This window comes from Neomonachus schauinslandi, chromosome 3 (assembly GCF_002201575.2).
Source record: "Neomonachus schauinslandi chromosome 3, ASM220157v2, whole genome shotgun sequence".
In the NCBI taxonomy this organism is placed as follows: domain Eukaryota; kingdom Metazoa; phylum Chordata; class Mammalia; order Carnivora; family Phocidae; genus Neomonachus; species Neomonachus schauinslandi.
Genome location: NC_058405.1, coordinates 140,811,826 through 140,827,058, shown reverse-complemented (window position 1 = coordinate 140,827,058; position 15,233 = coordinate 140,811,826).

Sequence of the window (15,233 nt, the reverse complement as noted above, 5' to 3'; positions counted from 1 at the left end):
TGAAGCTCTAGAACAAGAAAACAGGCCTTTGTTTTTACACAAAGACTGGAGGTGTGTTTCAGTCTATAGTTTGTGGAGTGCCCCAGGCATGGTATCCTGCCAAGGACTGTCTCTCAGATTGTTTCAGATCTGTGGGGCCCAGAATACAATCCTCACTGGCACTAGAGCCAGGCACTCAAAGGACATCCACTGTGTGGGCTATGTTGTGGCACAGTAGGCTGTACCTGTAGCATGTGTGGACAGGGTGCTTGGTCAGCCCAGCTGGGGTGGAGCAAGCTGCAACTGCAGCATAGGGGGATGGGGAACTTGACCAGCCTGGTTGTGGTGGGGTGAATGACACAATTATTGAGCAATCCAAAAGACTGCCAGTTTTGAGTACGGTTCAAACAAGACAAGGGATATACCAAAAAAAAAAAAAAATCCAAGATTCCATGTAAGTTATTCTTCTAGTTAGGCCATATAATACACCAGATCCAATGGTTCTTGAAGTGTTTGTGGCAGTAGGAATGCTGAATGAAGCCACTGTAAAGCCAATAAAGGTAAAAAAAAAACAGTACACAACTTCAAGATTTTGGAGCTAAGTTGTGTCATCTTTTGCAGATATCTACTCTCTTTTTGAGAAATAGCTTCTGAGTTTTATTGGGTCATAATAGAGAATATATGCTTAACAATAGGCCACCAGATTATCATGGAAACTAAACAGACTATCAAGAACTGATTGTTGATTTACCACCAAGTTATGGGAGTGGCCCTGAGGGCAGTCATGAAGGAAAAGCCCTAGCAGGTACAATTCTGAGCAAGGAACCTGTTTTTTTTCTTTTTCTCTTTTGCCTAGAATGAGAGATATCTACAGGTATGGATCTATGCTGATTCTTAAACAAAGACTGATTGTTTGCTAGTCAGGGGCTTGGAAGAAACATGATTAGATTTGGTGAAAAGAAGTTCTGGGGAAGAAGCATATAGATGGACCTCTGAAAATGAGCACAAAGTATGAAGATACTTGTGTACCATGTCAATGCCCACTAAAGAAGGACTCTAGCAGAAGAGATTTTAATAATCAGGTGTACAAGAGTACTCATTCTATAGATCTTTAGCCATTCCTGACTTTTCTCCACTGCTTCATGAATAAAGTGGTCACAGTGGTAAAGATGAAAGTTTATTCATAAGCTTAGCAACATGAACTTCCACTTACAAAGGCTACTCTATCAAAAGCCACTGCTGAGTACTGAACCTGAAAATAGCAGAGATTAACACTGAGTTCCAACATGGTATACTACTCCCCAGGAGAACCAGCCACCTCATGGTAGGTTGATTATTTTGAACCATTTCCTTCATGAAAGAGGCAGGAATCTTTTCTCACTTGAGAAGACAATTATTCTGGATACACATTTGCCATCCTCGACCACAAAGTTTCAGCCAAAACCACCATCTGTGAACTTATAGAATGACTTCTCTATCAGCCTGGTATTCCACACAGCATTGCTTCCATCCAAGAAACATATTTTACACTAGCTAAAAAACAGCAATGGGTTTTTGCTCACTGAATTCTTACCTTGTTTCCTGAAATCAGTGGTAAGACTCTGACACAGTGTCAACTGGATGGCCACACTTTGTAGGATTGGAGTAATGTCCTTCAGCATGCAGTGTATGCTCTGAATCAATGACCAATATGTGATACTGGGGTTTTTTTCCCCCATAGCCACATTTCATTGGTTGCAGACACAAAGAATGGAAGATGGAATAGCTCCTCTACCTATTACTCCTAGCAAAATTTTTGCTTCCTTCACCCACAAATCCGAGAACTACCAGTTTAGAGATCTTCATTCCAAAGAAAGGAATGCTTCTAATCGTGGATGCAGGAGCAGTTCAAAAAAACTGAAGGTGACACTGCCACCTGGCCACTCCTCATGACAGTGAATCAGCAGTCAAAGAAAGAAGTAACTCTAGTGGGTATAATGGTTTATTCTGACTACCAAGAGAAAATTCTGTGGTTAGCAGAATTCTAAGATAGCTGCTAAAATTCCCACTCACTAGTGCACATGCTATTGTAACTCCCTCCTCTTGAATGTGGGCAAAACCTACAAATATCATTAGATAGGCACTCCCTTGATTAGGTTACATTATATAAAACTCAGCTGCAGCTGACTGAAATAAGATTCTCCTGCTGGAGCTGAAGAAATAGCTGTCATGTTGTTAGATAAGACAGCCTCATGTCTAGGACCTAAGAGCAGTTTCTAGGAACTGAAAGTGATCCTCTCTACCCCTCAGTCAATAAATGGGACCTTGGTCCTAAAACCACAGGAACTGAATTCAGCCTATAATCTGAATGAACTTAGAAGAGAACCCCGAGGGGCGCCTGGGTGGCTCAGCCAGTTAAGCGGCTGCCTTTGGCTCAGGTCATGATCCCAGGGTCCTGGGATCGGCCCCGCATTGGGCTCCCTGCTCAGCGGGGAGCCTGCTTCTCCCTCTCCCTGTCTCTCTGCCTACTTGTTCTCTCTCTATCTCTGTCAGATAAATAAATAAAATCTTTAAAAAAAAAAAGAAGAGAACCCCAAATTCAGATGAGATCACAGTCTCAGCTACAACTTGATTTCAGCCTATTCTAACTGGTCAGAGGAGAACACATACTGAAAATGTGAGTGAGAGGCCATAAAATACCTTTTAAAAGAACAGGCTCAGCATCCTTTTAACAACAAAAGAACAAAACTGAAAACCAGGGCTAGATGGTAAAGAAACAACAAAAAACATCCTGGTAAGAAGGTAAACAGGGGATAGAGGAGGAGATGAGACAGCAACCCAAGACAGCAATAAAATCCTTAGAAGATAATCCTGAGATAGGGAGGATGTGCAAACACTCAAAGAAATGATGTTGGTGAACCCAAACTAACAAAGGAGAAAAAAGCCAAGGTTAATGACCAGAAAATATAGAAGACTCAAATAAAGAGCATAAGAAGAGAGGGTACCTTAAAAATGATAGACCCCACTTCCCTTCCCAATAGAGAGAGGGATAAGACCAAGAGCAGAGATGCCAAAAAGTTCCAACAGAGAAAGGAGTACAACCCTCCTCTCCATCTCTTTTCTTTTTCTCTGCACCCCAACACATACTCACCTACAATGAAAAGACTTTTCTATGACCATGGTAATTAAATTAACATAAAATCAAATTTTAAAAAGGAACATTTTGCTTATATAGAGGCATGTCCTGACTGAATCTAAATTAAGAAGTGTGAAACCAACAAAGATTCCCCTGCCCCCACCATTAGTCCCTGACTCACAAACACAAAGAGAGATATAAAGACTGAGATTGAGAAAGAGAGGGAGTGTGTGGGTGAGAGAGAGAGAGAGAGAGGATACTTGAGTCATATGCATGAAACAGAAATTGACCTGTACAAAGGAATTTGGGAGATGGAGGAAAAAAGGGTATAAATAGCATAGTATCTCAATACATTAGTTGGGAAATTATTATATAAACCCATCATTAATTTGATTTACTTTAACTGTAACCATCAAACTGTGATTTCCAAAACAAAACAAAATGACATAATTAGGAAAAACATTAAAATATAATCTGGTCTTTTGTGGTCACTCTAGAATCTCATAGATGAACAGTCTATTGACAAGCTTCAAAGAAAATCGTGAAACTTTGCTTATATCTGAAGCTGTGGTACAAAAAAACTGAAGCACAGTTGTTGCAAGAAATATGATGTAATACAGTACATCAATTTAACTTTTGGTCCTTAAAATCTCCATAAGATCAGTCACGCTATGTCCTGGTAATAATAATAATAATAATAATAACAACAACAATAGGGCACCTGGGTGGCTCAGTCGGTTAAGAACCTGCTTCTACCTCTCCCTCTGCCTGCCACTTCCCCTGCTTGCACTCTCTCTCTCTCTGTGTCAAATAAATAAATCTTAAAAAAAATAAAGTGTGCTATGGTGAGCGCTATGAATTGTGTAAGACTGTTGAATCACAGACCTGTACCTCTGAAACAAATAATACATTATATGTTAAAAATAAAGAAGAAGATAGTAGGAAGGGAAAAATGAAGGGGGGGAAATCAGAGGGAGAGACGAACCATGAGAGACTATGGATTCTGAGAAACAAACTGAGGGTTCTAGAGGGGAGGGGGGTGGGGGGGATGGATTAGCCTGGTGATGGGTATTAAAGAGGGCATGTATTGAATGGAGCACTGGGTGTTATACGCAAACAATGAATCATGGAACACTACATCAAAAACTAATGATGTAATGTATGGTGATTAACATAACATAATAAAATTTTAAAAATGCAAAGAAAAAATAAAAAAATAAAAAATAAAGAAAGTAAATACATCAAAATTGAATCAAAGGTGATTATAATTTTAAAATAATAATAATATTAAATGATACTACTAAGAGCTTACTCAGTGTTAGACACTTTCCTAAGTACTATATTTATCTCATGCAATCCTCAGAACCCTAGAAGGGAGAGCACTATTATTAGCTCCACTTCACAGAAAAGATAATGAACTTGAGATACTAAGTGATTTACTCAAGATCACACAGTGAGAAAGGAAACTCAGTACTTAAGCCCACAGCTCTTTGACATGGAACTACATGTTCTTGATCACTCATCCATGCCACCTTCTTCCATCCAAAGACTTCCAAAAATGTTCATCCAACTATAAACATTATGTATCCACCAGCAAAATTTTTTGCCTATATATTTTATTAAAAATGCAAATCTTTTATGGAGCTCTACATTTAAAAAATGATTATTTGGGTTATTTTCTTGGCCTTACTGTCTTTCAAGAAAACAGTCTCTGCAAAGTTTTATAATTTTAATTCAACCCAAGTTGAAAAGGTTTGCCAGTCTCCCGGGTACCACCATTTCTGGTGTGGAATTGCTGACCTAGTTCCAAGTTAGTGATAAATTCACATGGCTTAAATGTAATCTTTAGGGAAAGAGTTGAGTTATTGTTCATGTCCCATTTATATAGAAAGCTGACCTTTCAAAATAATCCACTTCTTATTGTAACTGCTTAAAGAATAAAAATAATTGTGCTTATACTTTAACATCAATGATCTATGCTACTTTGACCTTGATTTTTATATCTTATTGTCTGAATACCCAACTTAGGTTCATTCTTAGGAAACAGGACAATATTTTATGTTGTGTAACTAAAATATCACATACTTAATCCTATATACCTTTAAAATGGGTAGATAGAAAACAGCTGTCTCTATGTCATTAAGTCTGATAAAGAGGAGGGGAAAGCCCATTAATTATATGACGTTAAGCAGACAATTACTGATTATTGTACTGATGGCATATAGACATTGATTTTGATTCATATAATAAAGTGTCAGCAACACTAAAAAATCTACTGATTAGAGGTAACAAAATTATAACCTGTGACACTTATAAGCTTTAGAATGAGAAAATGCCTCCAAACTTCTTGTTTTATCATATTTACAAAGAAAATTTATTTAAAGGAACATTATAGAATTTAGAAATAGTTATAAAATATGGTATAAAACTCCAAAAGATCAATACTAAATAGCAAAGAAAACAATCAGAACTGTAGTTATAATAATCTCAATCTGGTGTAAATTAATAAAAAACAATGACATTCAATGTGATTAATTAAGAGCCATAGATTACATAAAAGAAATAGATACATAAAAAAAATATTCAGGGAAGAATGTAAAAACCTATGTTTCAGTAAGGGTATATTTAATTGCAAGGAATAGAAATCCTCTAAATCTAGCTTAATGAAAACAGGGTTTAACATAAAGGTAAACATGCAAGTTTCATGGGCTTTCAAAGAAAGGAAATGAAGAACAACTAGACCATAAGGATCTCAAAAATGGGACTGGAAGGCAGGAAATAAGGCATGCCTCTCTATTTCTCAGAGATCACCCACGTCTCTGCTCTCCCTCTCTCACCAGCTTCCTAGGCTTGCAAAACACAACATGGCAACATCACCCCCAGCTCTCACCCCTGCTATTATTTTAAGTGCCTGCTATTATCAGATGAGCACAATTCCCAGATGCCTCAGCTGGGGGTTAATAGGCCCTGGGTTGGGTCTTCATCCCAAAGCACATCAGCTGTGGCATGGACCCAAATGAAAGACAATTTTAATAAAGAAAAACTTCAATAGGAAAAACCCCAACAAATTGTACACCTACCCCCATCTACAAGAGAAACAACAGGGAAAAAAAATAAATAAATAAAATGTAAGCATTAGCCTGTATATTTGAAGTTCAAATGAGAAGAGAAAAATTTTATGGTGGCATATGGGCCTGCCCAAAACCAAAACAAACAAAAAGGGATTCTCAAAACAATTTACTTGGTCCATTTTTCCTCCCATTTTTAATACAAGTTAAACAAATTCATTTTTAGATTACCTAAGTTGAAAACAAATGCTTAACAATGCTTTTGATTTAGGTTTTTGAACTCAACAAAAGCTGTTTGAAATATACAACTCAACAGCTTCAACATGCACATTTTCAAATGGACAGGTATCTGGATAACATGTAGAAATAATGAAGACTGAATTCAGGCCACTAGTTTCAAAAGTACTTAAATGGTATCCTTCAAATAAGATATCTATTGTGGTTCAAGAAAAAAAGAAAAGTCTTAGAGTTTAATGCAATTTATTTTAAATCGAGTTTTGTTAGATGGACTCATAAAATAAGTTATTAAATAAAAATCAAAATTTTCTAATATCTTCTAAGTATGCCTTCTAGGTATACATCTAATATTCAACTATCAAACATATGTATATAATATTCTTATATAAAGTATCTCACAAAGTGAAAAGAAAATGTCAGACACTGTCTTTTTTCATTCGTTACAGAAACATTTCTTAGTTAATTTATCTATTTTTTTTTTTTGCTTAGAATCTATAAATTGTTTTCTACTTTCTATGGAATTCTTGGTAGTGTGCTTTCCACAAAGGAGACACTTTAAACTCACTGGCTGATTTTAATTTGCAGTGGTCTATCTTTCCTTTATCTACAATTCCATAAGTTTTATTAAGTGCCCACTTTGTGAAAGGCACCATACTTAGTGATGCAATTAGGTTTTAGACTGGCTTTAATCAGTGATTAAACTTCCACTTTACTCTCTTTTTCTACAGTTCCCTAACAAATGAAGAAATACATACACGAACTGGTAAGTCCTTAGTAATTGAAGATTGATTACATTTCCTAATAATTTACCCACTTTAATTGGTTCTCCTTTGCTTCTATATTCTCTTTATTGCAGGATTCCTCCCTTAGCAATTTTTCTCTGTGCATCTTGAAATGACAAGTTAATGTCAAGGTAAAAAAAAAAAAACACTAACATTTTTGCACATAATTAATCACTGGAGTCATCTTGATCTTTCTTTAAATGGGATTAATTGTAGAAATTTGGGCTTCTTTTATTTTCAAATTTTGTGAAGCTGAATTTATAATATTTTAGTTAAGAAATGTTTCTGTGGATAGAAATACCACCAACTAATATTTAGTCAAGAGTGCAAAGCAGTTGGTGGCTTTCAAATTGTGTGCATCATTGCTCTATGTAGAGTATAAAAAGAATTACAAGTTTATCATCTGTCTGGAATTTATGTCTCAGCTCTCTTCCAAGTAGCTATTAGTAAAAGCCCCCACTTCCAAATTCCCCATTGCAATATTAAAAAGTATTGTTCAATATTGTGTATTAACCACATTTTGAAAACATTTCCCCATAATAATAGCTAAAAATGAAGCCCAGTCATACCACACTGATAAAACATTACTGTCTACAATTTCACATATTGAAAGAGAAAAGCAACACTATGAGGACGAGTGAATTAAGGACAGAGTGTATATGTCCAGAACAGGAAACTATGAACTAAAATTCTAAAGTAAACTTACTGAGAGAGTTGAGAGGGAAGACAAACCAGTTGCTAAGGCCAAATCAGAAGCTAAATATCCTAGCTCAGGTGTGAGCAGGTTGAGACCACTATATACCAAGTAATAAATCCAAAATCAAAATCAAAGGAAGAGGTCAGAGGTCACATCTTTGGCAAGGGTTGACAACAATTCTTCAAAACTAAGGTTGGTTACAGAATCAGAAGCAGGCATGAAGCGGGGAATGGGATATGTCTTCAGGGTAAAATAGGAAAGCAGTTAAAATAAGAAATACTATATCCAAAAAGTTAAAGGCCTAGCAGGTAACAAGAGAGCAAGAAGTAACAACACTCTATAGCAGTAATGTTCAATAGAACTTTGTACAGTAATGGAGTGTTCCACCCTTCACCATCCAGTAAGGTGGCTAATCCATGGGTGACTCGTGAGCACTTGGAATATGACAAGTACAACTCAGGAAATGAATTTTAAAATTTATTTAAATTTAATTAGCTTAAATTTAAATAACCATTTGTATTTACTATTCTGGACAGTGTACTTCTATGGGACATAAATATGACTGGCTCTAAATCACACGTATTGCGTTTTATTACATGTCCTCCATCAAGGGTCCTATAATATTGTCATACTTTCACTAATTAAAAATTGCAGCTCCCTTCACCCAGTATCTGATACTATCCATTTTTCCCTATATCCAACCAGGGTAAGATTTTGGTTTCTTGAGGGTATGTTATAGCAGAATATGGGGTTGGTGAGCATAAAGTTCCTAAGCTCCTAGAAATGTCTGCTGTGTACCTCCCAACATGCATTTCCCAGTTAATCCACTGCCAGGGAATACCACTTTCACTGGTCACATTCTGGGGATAGGCATGGAAGTAGTGTTCCTTATGGGCTTGGCCCTGAAAAGGAGAAATGAGAAGAGAATTGAGAATATTTAGAGGAATGGTGAGAATGGGAAATGGAAAGAAACAGACAGGAGACATTTATAAAGAATCATTCATGAACATTTTGCTAGACTTCCAAAGTTTCTGACAGTTGATGGCATATTTACATGGTAGGCTCACTTGGAGGAAGGTACCCTAGAAAAGAGCCGGGCTCTGCAGACCTTGGTAAACTGAATGTTGTTAAGATCCTTCTTTTTTCCATTCTGACTACTGTAATATGATTATAGATCTGATGATCCTGCTCTCTGAAGGTCTCAGAAGGCTTAAACTTCAAGTTCAGAGTAAGAGCAGGTGTCTGAATTATATGAATAAAATAAATAGTATCCCTGAAATTTCTAGGTTAGGTATGGTGGGAAGTAAAGGAAGTTGGTCCACCTTACACATTCATAGTGAATATAACACTAATTATGAATAATCTGGGAACAGCAGGAGGACATCATCTGTGATAACTAGTCCCTGGTGTATTCTTCTAGAACAGTGACTGCCACATAGCTGACACTCAGTAAGTATGAGTTGAATGCCAAACCATGGTTTTCTCAGCCTCAACTATACATGTTTTCTGAAAATGATACTGGATGTAAATGTCACCATCCCTGTGGTCCATCTGCTGTGTGCTTCTGAGTCTTCTCTAAGGCACAGATAAGGACTGGGTAATGCATCACATTTTAGCCATCAAAAGTAGAGCAGACTTCTGCTTCCAAGAACATAAAGTAGACATACTTTTCCCTATTCCCTCTTGCTAAGTACATCTAAAACCCCTGGACATTATATATAAACTGCATAAAAAGCCTCTGAAATTGGGAGAGAAGAAGACTGACCAGCTTGGTACCTCAGGACCCAAGGAATGACAAGGTGGTAGTTCTCTGAATTTCTTGTCTCCTATATCTCTGACTTGGGGCTAAAGAAGTTGGCAACCTGAAAATGCCAATTGGCACAGAAAAAAAAAAGCCCCAACAAAAGCCTCCTCTCTCTAGCCAAATACACAAGAAAAGGCCAGGCTAACAATACAGAAAACAGACAAACAACATAGAAAAAACTGTGGTCTCACTCCCATATCCACAACAGCAAAAGCTGATGGGGTGTTTAGACTTCTACATTTATAAGACTGGTACAAAGTATCCCCAAATCCCTATCAAAGTGATATCAGAGAAAGCCAAAAAGAGACCTGCAACTTTCATCTCCACCAGCAGTGTAGGTGATGTAGGTGGACAGTTAGGATGTTCACCACTGCCCAGTGGTGTCAAGACAATGCCTCACTGCATGCCAGTAGAGACCACCTAGAAAACTACAATTCCTCCCTCCAGTTCTGGTGTCAATACAGACAAAATGGAGAACTTGGACTTCTACCTCCACTTGGCAATAGTGAAGCAGTGTCCTCTCCTCCCTTCCCATGCCAGAGCAATATCAGAGAAAACCAACTAAAACAGGTTTAAATGAGATCCAGAGTATCATAATATGAAAATATCCAAAATTCTATCAAGACTGACAAAGAAAAAAAAATACACAAGACACAAATTACCAGTATCAAGAATGAAACAAGGAATGTCACTACAGACTCTGCAGACATCCAAATGATAATAAGGGAATATTACAACCAACTCAACACATAAATCTGACAGCCTAGATGAAATGGACCAATACCTTGAAAAACACAAACTACCACAGCCCATCCATACATGAAATAGATCATTTAAATGGTCCTGCAATATTAAGGAAATTGAATTTGTAATTTTAAAACTCAAAAAAAGAAATTTCCAGGCCCTCACAGTTTCACAGATTTCTGCCAAATGTTTAAAGGAAAATTAACACCACTTGTACAATATCTCTTCCAGAAAATAGAAGAGGAATAAACATTTCCCAACTCATTTTATGAAGCTGATATAACAACCAGAGAAAAATAGTACAAAGGAAGGAAGGAGGGAAGGAAGGAAGGAAGGAAGGAAGGAAGGAAACTATAGACTAAGATTTCTCAAAAATATAGATATAAAAATTCTTAACAAAATTTTAACAAAGAGAATTCAGCAATATATAAAAAGAATTATAGGGATGCCTGGGTGGCTCAGTGGGTTAAGCATCTGCCTTTGGCTCAGGTCATGATCCCAGGGTCCTGGGATCGAGTCCTGTATCAGGCTCCCTGCTTGGCAGGAAGCCTGCTCCTCCCTCTGCCTGTCACTCTCCCTGCTTGTGCACTCTCTCTCTCTCTCTCTGACAAATAAATAAATCAAATATTTAAAAAAAAAAGAAAAAATAAATAAAAATAATTATATACCATGACCAAGTGCAGTTTATTCTGGGGTTGCAAGGGTAGTTCAATCTTCAAAAATCAATGTAATCCACTATGCTAACAGGCAAAAAAATAAAGATCACATAATCATATCAACCAATGTTTTAAAGGCATTTGATACAATTCAACACTCATTCAAAATTAAAAACTCTCAGAAAAAGAGGTATAGAAAATAACTTCCTCAATATGATAAAGATTTACAAAAACCCTACAGCTAACATTTTAGTTCACCGTGAAAGACTGAATGTTTCCCCCAAAAGACTGGGAACAAAGTAAGGAAGTCTGCTCCTACAACTCCTACTCAACATAGTAATTGAAGTTCTAGCCAGTACAAAGAAAGAGAGAAAGAGGAGGGCAGGGAAGGAGGGAGGAAGGAAGAAGAAAGGGAGAAAGAGAGAGAGAAGAAAAGAAACGGCCTAAGTCTCATGCCTTATACAAGTTAATTCAGAAAGAACTATGGATTTAAATGTAAAATATAAACTATAAAACTTTAAAATAAAACCTTGGAGAATATCTTTAGGATCTAGGGCTATGCAAAGAGTTTCTTAAACTTGACACCAAAAGCACGATCCATCAAAGGAAAATTTATAAATTAAAACTTCATCAAATTTTAAAACTTCTGCTCTGCAAAAGACTGATAAAAGAATAAAAAACAAGCTACAAAGTGGGAGAAAATATCTTCAAATTCCTATCTCATGAGGGACTAGTGTCTAGAATACATTTTTTTAAACTCAAAATTCAACATTAAGTAAGTAAACAATCCAACTGGAAAACATGCAAAAGACATTCAAAGACATTTCACCAAATATATGTGTTTGTGTGTGTGTTTGTATATATACATATATATATATATATATTCAGATGTCAATAAACACGTGAAAAGATATTCAACACCATTAGCCATTAAAGGAATGCAAATTAAAACCACAATGAAGTACCACTACACACATATCAAAATGACTAAAATAAACAATATTGGCAACACCAAATATATGACTAGATCACTCAGATTTTGCTGATGATGATGTAAAATGGTACAGCCACTCTGGTAAAGAGTTTGGCAGTTTCTTAAAAAACGAAATATTCTACAACCAGACTATGCAACAACTGCAATCCTAGGCATTTATCCCAGAGCAATGAAGAGTTATGTTCACAGACAAACCTGTACACAAATATTTATAAAAACTTTATTCATAATGGTCAAAAACTGGAGACAACCCATTGAAATGTCTTTCAGTGGTGAATGCTTAGAGACTGGTACAGCCATGCCATGCAGTACTACTCAGCAATAACAAGAAGGAATTACTAACACAGAACAACTTAGATTATTCTCCAGAGAATCATGCTGAGTAAAAAAAAAAAATCAATCCTACAATGTTATATATGATTCCTTACATATCAATCTTGAATCACAAAATTATAGAAATGGGAAACAGAGATTGACACAGTGGAAGTGGGTGTAGGTGTAATTATAAGAGGGCAACATGAGGCATCCTTGTGGTGATGGAAAGGTTCTGTGTCTTGACAGTATCAATGCTAATATCCTGGTTTTGATATTGTACTATTATTTTACAAGATATTACCATTGGGAGAAACTGAGTAATGGGTATATTGGGTCATTCTTTATTGTTTCTTACAACTCCATGTGAATCTACAATCAACTCAAAATTTTAAAATTCACAAAACTGAAAAAAAAAAAACAAAATAGAGCACAAGGAATGTTCAGGGTTAGGGTGAAAAACAGCATTCTTGAAATGGGTTTCTTGACATCACTTGATAGCTATATGTATCTCAAGGTGCATATGAAGGATGAACAAAAAACATTTTTGCCTTAAAGGATAAAACTATAAAAATAAAAAAGATAAGAATAAAAAATTATAAGAGTTAGAAGAATACAGTTTCAATGTAGGGAAAGAACTTCTCAGTAGTAAACTAAGGGGTGTCCAACACTGTAATGGGTTGCCTAGGGAAGAAGTGAACTAACTTCAATGTAATGCATTCAAGTAGGAAGAATTTTGCAAAAGGCATGAGTGCAATTGGTGGACGGCGGGGCTCATCAGGGAATCACAAATTCAAATGCCAACAGGGAGCTGGCTAGGTATTGCACATGAATAGTTAAAGCATGCTGGGAGAAAAAATAAAGAGCAGAAGGAGCAGTGGAGCTGTGGATACTGAAAAAGCCACCTGCCACTGAGCTCTGGGACACTGTTGCCTCGTGAGACTGCAGATGGAAAGGAGATCTTCAGGTGTTTCAAGAGAAGCTGGAAATCTGGCTTTTTACATGAAATCTCCCAATAACTAAAATGCCTTTACTAATTTGCTTATTATATTCAAATACTATGAAGGGTAAAACTGTATACTCCAAATAAAACTTACCCTACTGTTTTAATTTTAGCACTTTCAATGAGTCATAAAAATGGTTTCTATCATAGTATCCTGCATTTCAATTTCTAAAGCCTCTTATATTGACATCTATCATGGATTGCTAGTTCCATGAAAACATCTTAAGAGTAAATATCTCATTTGCTGCAATTTGTATTGATATTAAGGGAGCAGTAAGAGCAACATCTTTCTGTTAAGCCCTGTATATGATGGCCAACTTTTTGGGGGGGAGTCATTTATGAAAGCTCCAATTTTCTTGCAGAATATATTTGTCTTTACCACATATTCAGACAGATAATGATATGTTTCATTATTCAAATTTACTTCATGAAGGTATGTTTTTCTCCTGACGTGACTGAAACTTTCTTGAGAGAAAATGTGAAGTCTTAACACTTCCTCTTTCTGTCCTCAGTATTATTTATCATAGTTTGGATCACACAATGAGTGCTCAAAAATGGTTAGATCACAAGGATTTACTTACTACCAGACCCTATGTCAAATAATATAACTAAAGATATTCCTGGCCAAAAAGGGAAAAGTTGGGATAAGTGGGCTAGAAGATTTATTCAGTCCTATCGTCTAAGGACTTATCATCAGCACTAGCACACCTCCCAGCCTCTCAGTGGGCCTTTCCCCTTTGAGTTTCCAGCGCCATTAATATTTCCCCAGGAGTCTTCAGGAACTCTCCAAGAGGCAGTGATTGAAGTTATCCAGTCACTGTTTTGAATTTCAAAATGAAATAAAAAAAAAAACCAATAATGTCTTTCCCTGATTGACTTATTTTGCTTAACGTAATACAGAGGAATTCTTAATCTCAGGAAACAAACTGAGGGTTGCTGGAGTGGTGGGGGGTGGGAGGGATGGGGTGGCTGGGTGATAGACATTGGGGAGAGTATGTGCTATGGTGATATGGTGAGCGCTGTGAATTGTGTAGGACTGATGAATCACAGACCCGTACCTCTGAAACAAATAATATGTTGTATGTTAAAAAAAAAAAAAAAAAAAGATAGTAGGAAGAGAAAAATGAAGGCGGGGAATCAGAGGGGAAGAAGAACCATGAGAGACTATGGACTCTGAGAAACAAACTGAGGGTTCTAGAGGGGTGGGGGTGGGGGGATGGGTTAGCCTGGTGATGGGTATTAAAGAAGGCACGTACTGCATGGAACACTGGGTGTTATATGCAAACAATGAATCATGGAACACTACATCAAAAACTAATGATGTAATGTATGGTGATTAACATAATAAAATTAAATTTAAAAAAACAACAATCAGACACACTTTCTCTGTGTTCCTGGCATTTTATATAACTGTGGCCTTGGGAAGGATTTGCATTGTAGGGCAGCTTAAGATTGGCTTTATCACCAAATAGAGGAGGTAAATGGCTCATGCTCATTCCTTTCTTTCAATTTCAAGTAGATATTATGGTATCAGTTACGGTCTACGTGTCTATGGTAGGGTCTTATGGCAAAAAGAGGAGTTTGTACAAATCAGGTAGAGTAATGAAAACAAGGCAGGTGGCATCTGATAACATAGGAAAGTAATAAATCTGCATGTTTACAGGCCCTCAACTTTCCATTTATCCATCAGACAGATTTTAAGCTGTGCAAATAATCTTATATTCAAAGAACATAAAATTACCAGAATGTAGACAATTTTATACTAGGGAGAAAACTACGCGTGCGCGCGCGCGCGCACACACACACACACACACACACACACACACACACACACACACACAC